General features: G+C 37.1%; 1 long non-coding RNA gene across 1 annotated transcript in view; it reads right to left on the bottom strand.

Annotated features, from left to right (window-relative positions):
* LOC124167852 overlaps positions 1 to 20,364 on the bottom strand; it is a 485,114-nt gene that overhangs the window by 278,559 nt on the left and 186,191 nt on the right. The window contains exon 3 of the long non-coding RNA XR_006866775.1: positions 8,218 to 8,304. This is a non-coding gene — a long non-coding RNA (uncharacterized LOC124167852). The remainder of the gene's footprint in view (positions 1 to 8,217; positions 8,305 to 20,364) is intronic.

Below are 20,364 nucleotides of genomic sequence, written 5' to 3'. Positions count from 1 at the left end.
TTATGTCTTAGAGTGTACGTCTTTAAGAATTAAATGTTAATTAGTTACCTACTTTTTGGTATATGTTTATAACTTCATCAGGGCTATAATATGTGCAAAGTGTCCTCTCGGATTATTGTTTAAATTTTCCATGTCTAATGCTCCAAAAGGAGCGTTTTTGTCGGAAGTTATTATGAAACTTACTTCCTTTGATCCTTTTTCCGTTACTTATTAATTATATATAAAGTAAGTGAATAATATAAAAGCATATTAAAGCATAATTTTGGCATATTAAAGACCTGATGAAGGTATAAAAATATAACGAAACGTTGGAAAAAAATTGCATATTATTCTTAAAGACCTACACTCCAAGATACTAGTCAACGTATAACAAGGGTAACATTCACCGTACAAGAATGATTTGACATGTTTAAACTTGCTTTTGCTCTCTGTTCCCAATTCTTACAATTTTCTTCTGCCGTTTTTATCTTAAGAATAGTTTTTTTCGTTTATATGTAACCCTACTTAAATTGAATCCTAGGACTAGCAAACAGTTCTTGGCGTCTAGGCTGGTACGAGGTGTAAACTAATGGCTGCGACAGTGACTTTAGTGCCATTAACAAGCTTTTCCGCAATGTTCTAATTCCTCATTACCATCGATTTGTTTGCCCCTAAATGATCTCTAAAAGAAGAGGTGTAGAGCCAATGGCAACACTGTAACAGATAAAAAATTTAGTTTTTAGAAAAAATTTCCCCGGGTTTCACACGATTTTTGAGGTACGACGATTCTATGATTTTTTATCGTATCTCGTCTCGTTCACCCCAAATATTTCTATGAAACAGTCAGTCAGAAATTCAGTGGTGGAAACTGGGTTATATAGTAAATAGACTCGCTTTTCCTCGCTGAAGGGGCTATGCCCCCCCCACCACATACTCGCAAAGACCTGCAGCCTGCTATCGTCACTTTTCTAGGTCTCACTATTTTTAGTCTGCTGTTTGTCACTTAAGGATCGTTTTTTTTCAATTGGTTAGATTTGATAAAAGCAATATTTATTTCCACCTTCAGAGGTAAAAGGGGCGAAAAGTACATAGGTTACAATATAAAAATGAAATTTTATAAAAGAGCAACGTTTTTCTAAGAGACTAAAAAAATTAAATATATTTTCTTTGAGCCTTACAGAGTCCCTAAATTATTTTCTTCCTATGCAACGAAAAACTTTGAGCTTATGCTCCATAATAACACTCAATAAGAAAAGAAAAATGCAATAAAGAAATACGGAACACAAAATGAGAAATATCAAAATGAAGATTTAAATAAATTTTGAGAATGGACACCAGTGAACATGTCCTCAATGAATATGTCAACTTTCTAGTTAACGTAATCGCTTGAAAAAGTGTATGGCCAATAATAATTCAACAATAACTCTACATCTCCATACTACAACGATGCGTGAATCTGAGTACCGGTGGCCGATGTTTCATTAGTGTTCCTTTTGCCAAATTTACATTAGTTTTCCCACAAAAAACCGCAAAATAAGTGAGGACGTACTTCACTGCCTTCGCCGAGGCAGTGTATTCACTTGGTGATAGCTGAAATTGCTCCGTTTTCAGGGAAGTCGTGCTCAGGGAACGTCACTGCATTTCGGTAGGAGCGAAGCTATAGTACCTACATACATTGTATATTATACAATGCTATATTAAATATTTAAGGTACGATACAATGCTTTATTACATACTTCTTCCTCTCCCTTACCATTATGTTATATAAAATGCTTCGTACAAACATGCCTCTATGAATCGAACACTTTAGACTTTGACTTTAGTCCCACGCCCCTCAGTAAACGAAATAGGTATCTATCTATAGTATCATACACATATTTCTCCGCTTGAATCTCCTGGAGGTGAAAGTCTTATTTAGAGATACAGGAAATGGTTGTGGCCTGCATGAATGCCCAGAAAATTTTACGATGGTCAGAAGATAATACTTCACCAAAAAGGAAATGCGACAGGTTGAAAGGGAATGATCTATCTTCATAAATATGAACATAATTCGCAATTCGAAAAATAAGCCGCAAATTATCTCAAATATGATTTTATCCATTTTGCTATATTTATGCAATGAAGCTCACAAATCCACCGTCTTTTACATTTTTTTTAAACGTAAGATTTGAAAGTGAATTTTCAATTAACTTACAGAATACTCAACTTCAACTCATGTGAGGGAAGTAGCTGAAGATGAGATGTCGTATTTTGGAGGTGTCTTGTCCCAGGAAGGTGTTAAGGAATTTCACACCCGGAGGATGAGTTGCAAAAAATTGAATTGCTACGAGGAAAAAGAGTCCATTCCCCTATCCTTCAATTCTTAATTAAAGAATCTGGGAAGGTTGATAGCCAGTAAAGTAAGACCGGACCGAGCCCAGAAAGTTAGAGCTCCACTGATTCCTTCCGGGTTTTACTTCAGATAAAATCCATCATAGAGGCCGATTATCTAAAGCATAATTTTCTACAATTTTCATAACGGATATAGTTAGAATAATGGATAAGTATTTAGGCAAAATTTGGCCAATATGAACCGGTGACCGGAAGTCAAATAAATTTGATTCAGTTTCAACTATACTCCGAAGAAGAGGGTATCATCGCCTAAAGTTTATGACCTCGTAAATGAAAAATATCAAAATTTACAGCATGAACAAAAAACTTAATTTTTCATGTCATACAACATCTAACCAACTTTTTTGGTTTTTAAATTCATTAAATTGAATTTTAAAAAGAGTTATTTTTTCAGCTGTATTATACGAAATACGAGGTTTTACAACAACTGGCGTAAAAATATAATGCTTATGAAATTTTTGATTTACGAGGTTTAACATCTAAGGTGACGAATATGTAATTCAATCTGCCTACGATTTTCTTAATGTGATCTAATTATTGGTTCTTAATTCGCCAACTCACTGCATATCCGTAATATAAACGAAATAGCGGGTGATACTGATGGCCGTATCTTTTTGTTACTGCGCCAATAATACTTCATTGACCTCAAGTCGGCCTCTGGATGTGTTTTCACCCACTGCGTATTTATATAAGTATAAAAAAAGTCGCCAATCGCGTCGTTGAATGGCATGGTGACCCGATTACCATGGCGAAGTAAGCTATAATTAGGGCTTTCAACCAATACATACGATATATAATGATGCGATTATATAATGCAGCGGTTCCCAGCCTTTTTTCTTTTCGTGCCCCTCTATATGCACATAATTAACATTGCACCTCTAAAAATGTAACGTGCACGTTTTATAACATAATTTCACTACGGTAAGTGACACCTTTAGTTATAAATAATTTTATAAATAGAAACTTTTTTTTGTAAAATATAATATGCATGTATATTACCTGATTAAGAGATACATAGTTCCTGGCGTCCGCCATCACCGATTATTTTCGGCGTACCCCAAGGTGTATGCGTACCATCGATTGGGAACCGTTGATACAATGCATGAAATTCATGACTTTTTGATGCCCTTCCTCACAGCGGTAAGGTTGATGATGAGAATAAATAGATCGCTCTCACCTTATTAATGCAGGGCAGATATTTTTTTAAACCGATTAAATTCCTTTTTCCATGATATGTGGCAAGATATGCTGGAAGTTATTAATATTTTTTTTAACGAAACATTGTAATATTTCCAGTGAATTTGTTGAAGCATGACGCGTTCCATTGTTACAACACTTGAGAATGCTGTTGTAACAATAAAACGCGACGTGCTCAATCAATTCAGAGGAAATATTACGTATTTAAGTTAACTACAATTAAAATGCGCCCAAAGTGACAGTAAAAATCATGCCTTAAAGGGAAAGGCTGGTAACTCATCTAAGTACTCTTCGTACCAAAATTATAGAGACTGGAGTTTGAACGCTTATAGAAACCATGCCCTTAAAGCTATTTTCATGATATTGGAACGATTACTTTCTTTTTATATTATGCATTGATTAATATAGCTGTTTAAAAATATAATTAATCATTTTTTTACCCTTCCAGTTAAATATAGCTGTAAGTGCATAAACTGAAAAAGAATAGTTTTTTTAGCCTTTCTTAGTAAACCTCAACTTTTAAACATTGGGCAACGTTAAGCCGAAATTATTGATAAAAATTTGACTTTTCTTGTGACTGGCTCTTCCAGTATTCACTCCTGAGCTAAGATTATTGCTATAAGTGCCTGGGATAGTTAGTAATGTACGCTTAAATTTGAGGTTAACATAGGCGGGCTTAAAAAGCCGTAATGTTTTAGTTTACGCACCCATACCTGTAGAAGGTTAAAAAATTTCAAAAATACTAATCAAAATACAATACAACAAGGAAAGTAATTGTACCAATATAATGAGAATAGCTTAACCTATTACCTCTCGGCGATCTCATATGACATCACTTAAAAATTAACAGATTTCAGGCGAATGCTTTTATAGCAAATAATTTAAAGAAAGAAATTTTGAAATCTCAATTGGATATCAGAGAAATACTCCTAATAGACATAGTATGGATGTTAGATATGCAAATATACAGACAGATAATAGGGTAGTTTCCTTCATCAAAGAAAACGAAAGGCATTGATTGCGATTCGTTACCTAACATTAGTTTATTCATAATTACAAATTATTTGGTTTTAGAAATCCCAGTTTAGGCGAATGTTAATGGTCAATTTTAACCTCATTTGAAAAAGGCCAGTTTGGCGCCCATGCGATGCCACTCCACGTGACATCACAGGGACCAAGATTCTATACGAGTAGTCAGGAGTTTTACATTGTTTGAGATTACTAATGCATGCATCAGGCACAGAGCTCAGGGAAACATATCTCAATAATCACCTATTAAAACTGCCTAAGATCGGAAAGTTTCCTTCGTTTGATTGAATATAATCCTTATTTAAGCCTAGCGCTACCTGCTATCCGGGTACTCTGCTACCTGCTAGCAGCCTGCATCGTATAAGCGCTCAAAGCCTCACCCCAAGGTCACCTCACACGGTGAAAGCGGGAACCAGAATGACGTCACACGTGCTTTTCCCAGCGTTCATACGTAGCCGTCGCGTTTTCGCGCGCTTGAAAATTTTCACTTTTCATTTAATATAAAAAAATAGATATCGTCATTTAAAAATCTAAAAGCGTGAAAAATGCCTTTGGTACGGACAGTAGTCATCTTGTTCTGAGCTGGCGACGAGGAAAATGAGCATCGCAATGCGTCATCTTCGATACTCCCTTTTCTCTCACTTCCTATGTATCTTACGCAGAGCATTTACCCCTCGTCATTTCACCGAAGAGTCTCACCCCCTGTCTGCATCCTCCTGATATTCGTGCGACTGACTCTTCCACGATACAACCCCCTGAAATCTCCCCCCCCCCCCCCCGGAATTCCCCCGTCAACGTACCCCTCACTTCTCCGTCCCCTATCGCTCCCTGAATGGACACTAATGAACACTCCTCGCTCTGATGGCTGTGTCGGATGGAAAGTGGTGTAAAAATGGCCGGTGTAAGGATTGGGGGGGGGTCTGGTGTCTGCGTGTGAAGAGGTGAAATGGAGTCCAGAGGCTGCCAGGAGAGAGGAGAGAGCAAGAATCGCTGGCACAAGGGACGAAACAAGAGCGGGAGAAAAAAAAATTGAAGGGGAAGCGAGCGCATCCTTGAATGCTAAGGACGCGGTGGTGAGGTCCAGGAGGCCCTTGCCCCCTTGCCGCCCCATGATTCAGCGCGATGGGAATGTCCAGAAGAGCATGTATGTGGGGGGATGATCCAATTGGGTGACATTTCTTCTCCCAGGATTACACGCGTGGATTCTCTGATCAAGGTGATGGAGGCAAAAGTTAATTCCGATACCTCACAGTCACGTTCTCGGAAAGACGCATCGCTCCGGGCACGTAATCAGAAATTTGCTTCTGGGGGTAAGGCAGAGTGCTTGGGTGATATGCAGGTTGCCTGTACAAGTAATCATTACTCAATACCCAACATTAGAAAAACTACACTATTAATGTCCTTTACATAGTGCAAAAATAGTTAATTAATAGTAGCGGGCGTTACTTGGTGGAAATCCATAATCGTAGGAATAGATAGAATCATAACTTTGCTATTTCCATATGGTAATTTATTTAGACCGACCATGGTTTCGTTACAGCGTAACATTGTCAAGGTGTCAAAAGTCTCAATAAATTACCATGTGGAAATAGCAAAGTTATTATTCCTTCTATTCCTGCAAAAATAGCTAGACCAACGAATGATATTCGGCTCCAAATGAAATTTTTGTATGTGGCCGCTACTTATTTTAATGTTGTTACCATCGTTGTTTTTTCGGAACGGGCGGCCGTAGTTATAATGGCTTAGTCTCCTTATGCGTTTTTTCCGAAACCTACCTGATTATTTGAAATTTTTTTAAACTTAAGGCTCCGGTGGTAGTTCTTACAATTTTCCGATTTTGCGAAAATTTTGGATCTCAGTCCACTTCCATTAATAGTTAAGAAAAAGTGAGAGTACAAGTGCCCCTGGGCTAGTTGTTTCCTTGGGGATGTATGGTAGGCAGTCTCTATGTCGGAAAAATTTTCGGAAGAGGCAGTAGCCCCCCTCCTTCCCCGGGCTACGTGCAAGCATCTTCTCCGCTTGACCGGTCCATTCTTAATATCTTGGCAAATTGCTATTTTAATATTTACGCTAATACCTCGATTTATTTGGGAATAAAAAAGGTTGCATCCGCATTTCGCACCTTTTATGACTGTCAAAAAGGGTTGAAAAAAGGTCCACTCATCCGATCTTCTGCATTCCGCAAAATGACCAGAAGCTAGTTGTTCCGAGCGGGTGTGGGAGCTGTTTGAGGGATATTCTTGCTAGGTCTAATGCTAGGTGTACTACATAGTGCGGAGTTGTGATTTTGCGGTATTGCTGTTCGACTTATTAAAACTTCACTGACAATCAGGAATTAAAAGTTTAAGAAAGTGCGAGTTTAAAAAAGTCGACTTTATCATTAGTGTTATCTTTTTGCCATAAATAAACATTCAGTTTGACCCATTTTTCAATTTAAATGATATATTACTCCCAGCAAAATACTTTTTATCGAACTCTTGAACTCCAAAAACGAAAGATTTTAATATTTCATGCTTATTCCGAAGTATAAGAAAGTAAAAATTTGATTTTGGTTTGATCAGTTATGTCTATTATATACCTCGAACAGTTACAACATTTTTTTCACTACAAATCAAGATGTTTTCTGCCTTTAAGTACCACCCCCATATCCCTGCTTAAGACCAGAGAGATGACATTTTGCCATTGGCATAGCAGAAATATAAGAAGTTGGACGTTCGTGGTCGGGAAATTTAGGTTAGTGGTAATGTGCTGAATACGAACAGACGTGGTCACGACAGCTTTGGGCACACTGCGGAAAACGAACGTTCTTATCCACCTCCGCAGGTAAAATGTGCGAAGTACCGATGAACCGAAATAAATAGGCCCTTATAAAAATATAATACCTCAAATTTGCGAAATGATAGTGAAATTATGCTGCAAGTATTTTGCCATAAAAACTCTAAATGTTGCTGGTCAGGGTGCGTAATGCGTCCTCTAAGGGTTTGCTCAAGTACAAAGTAGGTACATTAAATTATTATTTACTTCCATGTTCTCCCACGAAAAGAATGGACAAAATAACTTTAACCTTCTGAAACTTTCCTCTCCTACGTCAGGAGGAGCATGCATGAAATATTAAATTTTTTCATTTGTGGAGTTCAAGAGTTAGATAAAAAGTATTTTGTTGGGAGATGTATATTAATGATATTAAAAATTGAGTCAAAAGCAATATTTATTTATGGCAAAAAGGCAACACTAAAGTCGACTTTTTTAAATATATTTGAAAATATGCTGATCCCATTTTGAATAGCGAGTCCCTGATTGCATAGTCTCGAAAATAATCAAGCCATACATTTTGGAGAAAAATCTTTAGTGTATAGATTACAAATCCCTGGTCCTGCCGATGATGGTTCTACTGGAAGATAAGGTTTATCTAAATATTTCTTGCATAATATACAATATTCACCATTTTGATGAGCTTTCCAAAACATTTTTCCGCGCTACATACCTGCTACATGCAGAAAACGTGTCGCGTGAATTTAAATAACATACATCTGCTTAGTAGCATATTTTTGAGTAGAAGGTTACTGCAGAATTACATGCGCCCAAAAATATGATTCGAGGATTAGTAAGAAAATAACTTACTCAAATTTTGGCGAGGATATATGGTGCGAAAAACACGGCTAACTCTCTCTTGCCCGTGGAAATTGGACGGGAAAATCGATTAAATCTCTGGAAAAGAAAGAAACAGAACTGTAGTGACGACAAATTGAACGACGAAATAAAAAAATGTGGCAATCATTAATTCCTGTGGGAAAGAAAGCATGATGGAATAGTGTTGTGTGTATTTTTACACTATGACAGAAAAAAGTTATAAACATGAATTATAAATATAATTTGAATTATATAATTTTAAAAATTAAAGAAAAAATCATACATTCTCTAGATCATATATTTAGGATCTCAAAAACCAATGACTGAAGATTTATAAGTAAAATTTTCAACTCGATGGTTTGTTTGGAATGGCAAGTTAAGAGCTTGACCAGATAAAAGTCACTGGATAATGAATTTCACAATTTCATGGTTGTTTTATCGTTAGTTTTCATATACCACTTCTAATGTCGTGGATATTTACTTTTTAAAAGAACTTTTTCACGAGTAGAACTTAGGAAACCATGGAACCTCTAATAAATTTTTATGGGAAAGCATATGAATGGAAATGGCTAAGAACATTCTTTACGTTATATATCAGCGGAGCTGCTCACAATGAAAAATTTACCGGCAAAATATCCTTGCAATTTGTTGGATTATTAAAATGATCCCATAATTACCAATGCTAGCAATTGACTAAAAGTATGTACTATAAAAACTTCAAGATAATATTAAAAGTTTGAAACAGGAACACGTTACAAAAGAATACATGCACGTCATTAATTAGTTCCTCTTAACACAGTCATATATTGGGTATCATTTGGAAGAATTTCAATCAGTTGTCCTGAAAATGGTAAATCATGTTAATTAGAGAATATAGAAAAACCCTTTTAATTTATTTCCACAGCAAATTTCATTAACATTTCCATGTAAACGACATCTGATGAATTTCATTCAAGGTTTCTCAGATATATTATGGAGAATAATAAGCCCGCAGAGTAATAATTTCCTCCTCCTTTTGCATATTTACCAATCATCAACTCTTCCGTCTCACTTCGCTTCAACCGTTTACCTTTGCATGAACGTCGAACGTGAATATTTGAATTCATCATTCGCTTCCGATAACGAAGAAGTGCTCTGATTGATGTGTGGTCACATGTCACGGATAAGGCCTAAGTAGCACTGTCACCGCCTATCCGAGGTGCGGATTACAGGAAGGACAAGATATGCAAGTGTTCCCCATTGAAACACGTGATACTGCAGTTACTGCAACGAGTATGACTATAGACATGGGTATAAACTAGTGATGACTCGATTCGATTCCTCAATTCCTAGAAGATCCCTTCAGTATATATACACGCCTATAGTTATAAATATACTGTGGAAAGGTAACCGTTAAATTCAACAGAGAAGGAATTGAAGATGCTATACTAGTAAAATTCATCAAAAATCTCTTCCTGTTATCTCAAACAGCTGAGATCAGCTGTTGCTTCGTAGAGGCACTAAGAAAGTGTTTTCTGAAGTATCCGGAAGGTTACACTGATAAACCTGAGGCAGAAGAAGGGTGTCATGTCAGGTTATATTCACTTTGGTAGTACCCTAAGAAGAATAAAAAATAAGTTATTTGGCTAATGAGAAACACCTTACGATAGCCTTTTGGAGAATTTGAACAAAAAAAAAACGACGCGGAAAATGACATTTTTCTTGGAAGGTATACTGCGGGTTGTGTAAATTCAGCAGCGCTTTTTCCGTTCAACTGCAAATAATCCGATGGAGGCGATCGGTTTTGAACACCTCCTATAACTTCCTTTGTAATTTAAATACTTCTTTGTGCACACCACTTCTTTTTTGACGACAGCTAAGAAAATGCGAGCGTCTAAATTAGGCCTCATTAAATTCATAACCAGTAGCAGACGCGGCGATAAGCTATAACTAACACATTTACTCAGCGTTTTATCTGGAAGGTTTATCTGGATAGATGAAAGTAAAGGTATCAGGCTGAGCTGAAGGCGAGTGAATTTCGCGCATTTAAGGTAGGAGGGGAAAAATTTCATCCTCGAGCTACTTCGAATTTTTCCGAGATTTCTTAAAGAAAAATTCAAAGCAGCTCGGATAGCCCTCACTCGGGATTTGAAGTTGGGACTCTTTTGCCCATCGCTTATGATCTATCCCCACTCCCGAGCTATAAATGCAATCTTAAAAATTACGTTTGCATAATTATTGCAAACCACACCATATAGATACAAAGTTACATTTCCAGAGAAACATTTGACGAGGATTTGAGGAATTTAACATAATAAAAATAATGTATAACATAAAAACAAAACAAAGATTTGGAATTGGCCACCCTTGGAGACTTTTGCCTCGCTTTAAGGTTGCCGAGTCGTTTATTAACATACAATCCCAAATTTCAAGTTTTAATACATTTTTGTGCTGTTCTGCATACATTTTTTTCCTCTTTTTATCCTTTCACTCAACAGCTGGAGTGCAAAAACAGAAACAATATTTACAAAACAGACTCATAAAACTCATAGAGAAAATATATTGCCCTAAAATGGAAATGAAGAATGCAAAGAAAAGAAAAATAAATAACACAACACTGCAAAACATGGAAATTCCAAACTTCTTATTTCTAACTTCACCACATATTATATTTTGATGCCACCAGCGGTCAGTTGAATTATTTCCTCCCAAAACATTTTTACGAATTCCTGTGTTGTGTTTTGCTGGTAATGAACACTTAGAACTGCAATGAGGAGGTACTTAGCTCACAGCAATTTGTGTAACTTCCGCAATATTTCTTTTGGAATACGCTCTACTGTACTACAGTAAAATATGATTTTCCAGTAGAATTAAGGGATATTGAAATAAATCACTCCTCGTATCCTGGCTGTAACAGCTATTCTAATGATGTGGGCAAAAACTCAAGCTTTATAGTATCAAGAAAACAATTCCCTACTTTATTAAATGGAGTACGTGGGTAAATATTCCAAGATGAAGGGATCAGGTGATCTTCTTAAAAGGAAAACGGCGTAAAATTGGATTGTTTGCCGGTGTTGGGCCAAATTTTCATTCGAACGAAAACAAACTATTGAAACGAGGATGGAGGCATTATTATTGGGAGAGTGTTGAGGGCAAGGAAACGAAATAACTATAGGGGGAGGACAGAAAAATGATTTCGAATTGGCGGAATGAAGAGGGAAGGTTGAAAATAAAAATCAGGAGCTGTGGGAGCAGAAAAAATTAGGTGCGGTGCGGGAATTGGGGTGGAAAGCCGTAAAAATGAGGAGATGGGGGAGAGAGAAATGTAAGGGGGTTGAGGGAATGTAAAGGGAAGGGGCAGAATAAGGGTTGGTTTGGAAGGAGGAGGGATTTTTATGGAGGTAGGGTGGAATCGGTGCAAGGGTAGAGGGAGGGTAAAAAATACATATATCGATAAGAATGGAGGGAGAGTCGAATGATTGAATGGAGGGAGTATTTTATTCGTGGAGAGTCGTCGTGGAAATCGATTTATTTGGTGGGTTAAGAAGACGCACCATCCCTCTCAACCGGTCACGCGAGGTGTTTTCAGGAAATTACGGTAATTTTTAAATTTCGCAGGTTTGGAGGGTTCGATCGGAAAAATTTAGAATTAGGTAACCTGTAATCATGAAAACATTAATAAAAGTAGAAAGTGAAAACGAATTGGGGATATTTTAACCGTTCTAGTACAAAGCAAAAATATCTTTAAAATTCTAATCATTAAATTAAGGGGGTTAAATAGCATTTCACATGATTTGGCTACTGCACAACGACCTCGAAAGCCCCATTTACTACGAGGTGTGTTAGGAAAATAAAAGGAATTTTTAAATTTCGCGGGTTATGAAATTGCGATTGTCAAAATTATTTTTATCATATCGGTATATATGGAGCACTATTAAAATTTCAGCTGTATTCACTTTTTTACTTGTCTGTGAAAGCCGCTAAGGTTAGACGTGTTTCAATAAGCCCGGCAATTTTCATTTGTTAACAGAAATTGATCAATGAATGATTTCAGAGCAAAGTGTGAATAGCAAATTAAGTGTATGAAATGATAAAAAAAGGCCTACGGTGAGTCTGCTATGAGGAATATAAGAGTTTATGAGTGGTATATGCGTTACCAAAATAGTCGTGAAGAAGTTTAAGATGACGAACGCCACAGCACATCAATAACCGATGAAAACGGGGATAAAGTGAAAGATCATTAACATCTAATAAAAATTTAGATGGATCTCTTTTAAGGCAAAAACATTGATTCAGACGAACAAGTTTTTTTTTCAAAAAAATAAAATTCCCATAACATTCTGAGCACACATCGTACACGAATTTTTACTTATAATCACTTATTTTTATTAATTTCATACCAAATAGATGCACCCTGAAATGAGAGAAAAAGCCAATAAAGTGACAATACAAATTACGTAGCCAGAGCCACCAGTTTTCACATGCGAAAGATCGAGCTTCATAAACGTACGCACCAAATTCAAATGGAAGTTTGTACTGTAATGAATTTCATTATAATACATTCAAAAATTGAAACTACGGAATGTTAATTAAGTTGCTGTGAGAATCAGGTACCTTTCCATTTGTAACTGCTAATTGCCAAAATAATCAACATATCAATCCGTAAAAAATTTCTTTTGCGAAAAAAATCATTCTTACTCTGGTTTCAGGGAATGGTCAGCTTCTTTAATAGCAAAACCCTTTCCCCTCTTCAAAATATAATTTTATTTGTTTAAGGCTATTCCTGGTCTCTTCAATTTGGTTTCATGCTGTTACCTTTACTTTGATTTTCAGCAGATACCTGGCCATATTTCCACACTTGCATTTTTCCATACTTGCCTTAATCTCCTTCAAATCTTTTTATGTTTTGGCGACAACCGTAATGTAACATAATCACCTCTTAATTTTTAGGTTATACAGACTAAAACTATGCCAAAGTTTGACTGATTGTCAAATATATAAAAAATACATCTTGGGAAATTCTGAGGATTGATTTCCAAATTGGAAACGGAGAACAACAGTGATAAGGGTTCTCTTCAATTACCCTGGAAATTTAAAGATAACATTGTAAGTTTTATACGAATCAAATGTCACGGAATAGACAATACCTTATGCCTTCATTTTTATGATCGGCATTACAGCATGTATTTGTGATATAGGCTGAGATAGGTCTATATTATGCTCCCAGGAAATTTTAAAAGGGGATATCGTTCTCCTTAGGTTTTATTGGGAGGATAAGTTTTCTTAATATCTCCTCGCTGCCACGATCGTCTCACTAAGGCATAAGTGAATACTACGACGCAAAGTGGACTTCAAACTGTCCATATTTCAATAGAATATCGCTTTAAAAAGTCAGAGGTCAATTGCATTTTTTGCGTAAAAAACATTTTATTAATTTATGAGTTATATTACTCTCGCAATGAACAGTAACTATTGCAATGAGCAGGTTCTCAGCTCTAAACAATTTGTAAAGCGCTCGCATTATTGCACTGTATAGTACTGGATTTACCTTCCATTAGGCATAAGAGAATTTAAATAAATAATTAATAGAGCTCCAATGAATGATGCACAAGTTATGTAAAAGAAAAATCGTCAAAGATGACTTAATTTCAGTTTCCTGTGAAAAAAATCAAGACAATACAAGCAAAATAAGTCTACGTAAAAAATTAAATCGCATGATTTAAAGTCTTCACAGGGGGCCTGGATATTTGGAGATTCATGAATGCGATTTAATGATTAATTTATGTTGATCTAAATGCTTTTGTTGCTGTTTGGAAAAAAATGGAATCGGTGAATTTTTTCGAACGTTTTCCATTGAGGACAATAGTGTCATACCCTCTATCGTCCAGATATATCATCTTTCAGCAAGATTTTACACACGGCTTGCCTTAACCTTCAGCTTTAAAAAGTCATAAATAAATTTTCAATGGCGAAATGAAAAATCATTCCCGCTGTACTTTTGAGAACAACTTTTTGTCGCCGAATCAAAATTCAGCTTGAATATACAACGCAGGAGGCATAAATAAAACGCCAAGGGCAAAAAGGGACGGAAAGAGGCCATATCTCTTTTCGTTCGCTCAAACATATGGCGCATTTATGGTCGCATTTCCTATATTTATTCTCTCAAAAGTCGCAAAAACGCTGAAAACCTGAAACAACAAAAGTACGCGATTTATGGGAAAAATGGAACGAAGAAAAAAACTCACTGAAAACTAAACAATACACACGATAGTATTTCAACTTTTTCTGGAAAAAAATCTAACATATCGGCTACTTGATGTCGAATATCGTAGGAATATACGTGTACGTCTCTACTCCGAGTTGACACTCAATGACTTCCTATGATTTGAAAAGTAGCAAATCGATTCTTTCTATAATAATTCTCAAACGTCAGCTGCACAGAAATCAGAATACCAAACAATGTGTATGGTGCTACCTCAAATTTACCCGAAAAAAATCGGAGAAATTGACTTTTTGACGTCGACAAACATAAGTATGCACGTCTACGTCTCTACTACCGGTTGAAATTCAATAATTTCCGATGTTTTAAGAAATAATTACTCGATTCTTCCTAGAATATTTCCCCAAACGACAGTAGAATAGGAATTAGAATTGTCCGTAGAATCTTCAGATATCAACATGATCAATCTATTTCTAGTAGCTTCAAAGGCTACCAAATATTTTTAACAGTAGCATACTTTTATCTGTATTTTCATTTGATCGATTTTGTAAATTCAAATCGATTTGAGAAGGGGGTTATATTAACCCTTAACCCTGTACGAGGAAAGCCGATTTGAAAAACATTTTACAAAAATTTATTCCCGTTGAGAATTGATCAGAGTATGAGCTTGTTACGGTAAATATTTTTGATTTGTTGGGGTCCATATCCATAGATCCATAGAATTTTATCCGTAACAATATTATTACTAATTTTATATAGTGAAAGTAGGTCTAACTACGAACCGATCTTAATGTGCTAAATAAATAGTAAATTTTTTGGCAAAATAACATATTACACTTAGTATTGTTCATTACATGCGTCACTAAATCATACGTAGTGAAATTAATGGTGGTGGTGGATACTTCGTGGAAATCCATTTTTGAATATGGAGTAAAGATACCTTGCACTTTTCTACACATGATGCGCAGTAAAGTGGAACATGAGTATTTATTCATTTTTATGTGAATATTTGTGCAAAGTATCTATTCTTCATATCATATGTAATGACTTAGCTCAGTGGATAATTTATATATTCCATCGCAGAGAGGTATCACAAAGTTAGGCATAAAGTTATTAGAAACATTAAATATTATCTATACCAGCATGCGTAGTTAATTATAAGTAAAAGAGAGGTATAAAATCGTTTCAGGTTTGATTTGGTGGAAGTTAGATGTATCGATGATAATAGACTTCAAATGGTAATTTCCACGCTTTAATAACACTCAAGTACTAACCATGGTTTCAGCATATTATTTAATTTTCAAATTCAATATTCAAATATTGTCAATTCCTTGAAAATTACATGAAATGTTGAAATCATGGTCGGTAGTTGAGTGTTGTATTGAAGTCTGGAAATTACCATTTAAAGTTTTTATCATGGATAAGAGGTGGTGTTGACTGATGCGAGAGTTTAAGCAAGGAGGCAATCGTGATTGGTTGCCGTAGGATGGGCTCATTGGAGGGGCGTCGGAGACACATTTGCATCGCAAAGAGACGAGATGGACGCCATCCGGTACTGAGTGACTCTCTTGGCAGCCGTCGAAGTCTCCAACGGCGGCAAAACGACCTCCTCCTCTCCCGGGAGATGTCGCGCCAATCGTCGAACAATGGCCTCATCGCCTCGCCAGACGAACCACCGCCGCCTCTGTCAACGGAACACACTACTGTCTTCACTTCATCATCACGCGGTGGTTCCCCATTGACACGCGCCCATAAAACAACCCCTTTCCACCGCAGGTCCCCCCCCCCCCCTGTCCTATTCATTTTTCCCACTTCACACCCTCCTCCTCCTCCCCCGTAGAGAACTCTGGGACTCTGCGACTCCGCCCCCATAATTACGCAAAACACGAGGCAGGGCGACACCCTCTTTCTCCCCCTTCGGACCCACGGCCGCTTTGCGAACCCCCTTAACAGACGTCAGATCCAATCCCGGTATCATCATCACGTTCGGTCCCTCTCCCTGTCCATGCATCCAATCGTACAACTGTGAGACGTCCGCAGCAGCAATAAGAGGATCTATCACATCCTCTCAAAAGGGTCGTATTCCCTCTTTTTTGGTTTTGATCGCGTATAGTAGCTGCTTAAAACATAATATTGTCTTCGTTGAAGCTCTAGCGGGTCATTGTAGCTGTTTTTTTATGTTTTTCGGGAGTAGCCCACGTTTTTCAGTATTACGAGGGATTTTTTTTCAGCCCCCGATGGCTCATGAACAGAAAACGAAGTGATTAATTAAAATTATGTCTATGTTAAATGTTGAGCACACTTGTGGTGTCTTTTCGAGATAATCGTTTCGGCGATTAAGGAATTGGTCGTGCCTGTGGACATGCTTTACTATAGCGTCTCAATAGGATGTTGCCGCCAATGACATCCAATGAAGTTTGCCTTTGTCTTGAAGCTAATCGCTCGTTTAAAAACCCTTCCATCCAAGCCAAATCTTCATTTCAGCATAAAGGAGGATGTCACACGGTAGTAGGTCGGCATTGTACGGTGGGTGATCGAAAGTTTCCCATTGAAATTGCTCAAGGAAGTTGGACTGCATCTGCGCTGAGATGATGGTCGTTGTCATGCATCAGAACACTTCTAGAAGTCAGCATGTCTCTTCTTTTGTTTAGAATGGGAATATACGCAATTTTTCTCACTGTTTCACACTCTAGCTACATTGCACTAAAAAAATTCTCTTTTATCGATATTAAGGTCAAGGCATGTCAATGTTGAAGCCATTTTCTGGCTGTCTCTCCGTAGTGCACACTTGGCGGAATAATCAATTGAGACATTGTAGTTATTGAGATTACTACTAGCCTTAAGCCTCAAGCTCAAGTCATTTCTGACCTAAATAAGGTCAGAAATGAGTTGAGAGAATGTGGTACGGAGAACGCACAATTGCCTTATCAGCGCAGAACCCGCCTGTCGCCTATATGGTGTTTTTGATGAGCTGTTGGAGGTTGAAAAACAACCACCCTCGCATCCCGACGTTTCGTGGCCGTTGCAGGTCAATGTTTTCATAGAGACTGAAAATACTCTTTCTGTGGAGGGAGTATATGTAGTAGAAGGTTGAAAGTGGAGGGGGTGAATAAGATATTATTTTATTTAGCATAATTTTAGGGCAGGATCCAACATGTGTCTGATTTTTAAACCATGTTTTTTTTAAACAATTTTTGGAGATAATGAAATCCGAAAATAATTTCATCAGGGACTGTGTTCTTACCTCTGATGGTGACATTTCCCTGCATTCACTCATACAACTCATGCGAGACGACCCCAGCAGCAATTGGGTATTGAAGAAGAAGCATTGCAACCTCTCAACCTTTTTTGTTTTGGTGGCGTATTAGTCGTTCATAGCTTAAGTTTTCAACTTAAATTTTTAAGGGTCTTAAGAATATACCGTTCGTTATCATTAGTCAACTATATACGCTGCACGAAAGAATACATTTTGGATAAGGGTTGTGTGTCTTTCTATACTACGGCTAAAAAAGCTATAAATATGAAAGATAAATATAATTTGAATCGTATAATTTGAAAACATCAATGAGTAAACTGGATCATAATTCGAGGGTCTCAAAAACCAAAAATTGAAGATTATCCCTCATTCCATTTTCAAATCGCAGGTGTGATTGGAAAGGTAAGGAAAGAACTCGACCTTATAAAAGCCACAGGCAAATGAATTCTTCACATTTGTGCTAGTGACGGGATTGTTCATTTTCATATATCACTTATCACCCTGAGGGTATTTCCTTATTAAAAGAACTTTTGCAGAAATTTAACCTAGGAAATCATGAAACCTATAATACTTTTTTATAATTAAAGCAGTCAGACCTATTTTCCGAGACATTATTAGGATTGATAAATCTTCTCGGGTTTGGTGCTGGACGAGGCTGTGTAAGGCAGTAAAATTGTATTTATCACAATTTAAAAAAATTACACCTGAAGAAATAACATGCTAAATTAATTTTTTTTTGGAACAGACAAATCCAAGCTAGGGCAAGCATTACATACCCGGAGCATTTAAAGACGATAGGATTATTTACTGTAAGATAAAGGTGTGATTAAAATGTATCAATGAGGAAGAATATACCTCGTTATTATAACATGGAACAATGCCGTTTCACCTCAAGGGAATATTCGGATTAGCAGTTACTGTTTTGGGTATATGGTTTATGCCTGAAAATTTTCAAATTGAAGGCGTTAAAATATAAAAAAATAATGCAATGCGTAAGGAAATGAAAACAAAATGGATCCGATCTTTTCGATAATATTAAGTTCTTTGCATCTAGAATACATATGTGACTTTTTGGATGAATAACAAAAACTTTGTTTTTGCCCAGAGTTTTTTTATTAAAACCATGGTTTCGACAGTTAACGAAACCGTCTGGACCAGAACATATTGTTAACCGTCGAAACCATGGTCGTGTTTTAATAAAAAAAATTTGTGGAAAAACAAACTTTGAGTTTTTCATCCAAAATTGTTAGTAAATTCCACAAGTACCACCGAAAACCACTAACTTTACACATGTATTGTTATGTGAACCGATAAACCAGAGCGCGGTAAGGAAAAGTAAAGACGACTGTCCATCTATCCAGGGGGAGAGCAGGCTATCCCCACTAACCACAAACACACATCTGTGAGTGATACCTGCATATCGACTGCCTGCTGTCTTGAGCCCCTGCAAGGCTCGTTGCATTGTGTGGAGAACACGCGTGGGGCGTGCCCGTTATGTGAGCTGGCTGCGGCAGGGGTTACACGGCGCACGCATGATGAAGAGGTGTTGGCCAAATGGCCCTCTCTGTGGTACTGGCATGGCAGTCGTGGCAATGGGTCATCGGTAGAGCCCCTTCTTGGGGGAGGGTGGGATATCATTTGGACAGGAGTACTAAATTATCCCCTGAGAGTGAGGAGAACGGAGTGTCTTGTACACTAGTAAAACAACTTTGAAGGACTTCACTTTTTCCCTGCGAATAGTTGCAGCAAATTCTTTCCGGGTTTTCATCAGGGTAATCTCAATATCCATCGCTGTCGACGTTTCGACAAATCCGTTTCCATCGTCATTAGTGCTGATGAAACAACTAATTTCGATATTAAAAATTCGGTGTAGCACAAAATGTATCGCTCACTACAACAACCGCTTAACCATCACCTCCAGGGATTTGCAGACCGCCGCCGCCGTCAGGCTTCTTCTCCCCGGTGAACTGGCCAAGCACGCCGTGTCTGAGGGCCTCAAGGCTGTGACCAAGTACACCAGGTCCAAGTAAATCACTTGGTAGCCACCCAACGGCCATATAGTGAGCTGAACAAAACTAAAGAAAATTTTATTATTTCCATGATTAAATTACATAATTCGGTGGTACAGAGGCCATCTTTGAAGAGACTAAAAACACATCACAATCGTACTTTTCGCTTCATCTCTACAGCTCATACAATGTAGGCACAACGCAAAAGGGGCAATCAAGTATCAGGGAGTCATACTTTTTTCTCGAATTGTATCGTTCATAACACTTCTTTCATAAGTTTAAAATCTATACTGCCGTTTTTATCCACTGGATTTTGGCTGGTAGAGGGGCTTAAATTTTAAATCTGATACACCAACCAGGCTCGAGGTGCCTCAGAAATATTTCAGAATATAGAGCATAAATATCAATGAAATATGTTTACTTGAAAACAGTTTCGAAAAATCATTAGGAATTAATACTTTCTGAAATAAATGAAATAATGCTTGTATATTGTCTCCACATATTTTTTGCTTTAATTTTTTGCATGTGTATCATTGCCAAAATAGTTATGATCCAGAATTGCAACCATTTATCGCTTAAATTGCAGCAATGGCATCCATGCTAAGGTTGGTAATGGGACTTAAAAAATACGAGACTAGCAAAATATGCCATTAATTTTCAATACCTTGAATAAT

Source organism: Ischnura elegans, chromosome 11, assembly GCF_921293095.1.
Source record: "Ischnura elegans chromosome 11, ioIscEleg1.1, whole genome shotgun sequence".
NCBI classification, from domain to species: domain Eukaryota; kingdom Metazoa; phylum Arthropoda; class Insecta; order Odonata; family Coenagrionidae; genus Ischnura; species Ischnura elegans.
The sequence above is the reverse complement of the archived record's forward strand: the minus strand, read 5'-3'. Positions and strand labels throughout refer to the sequence as shown.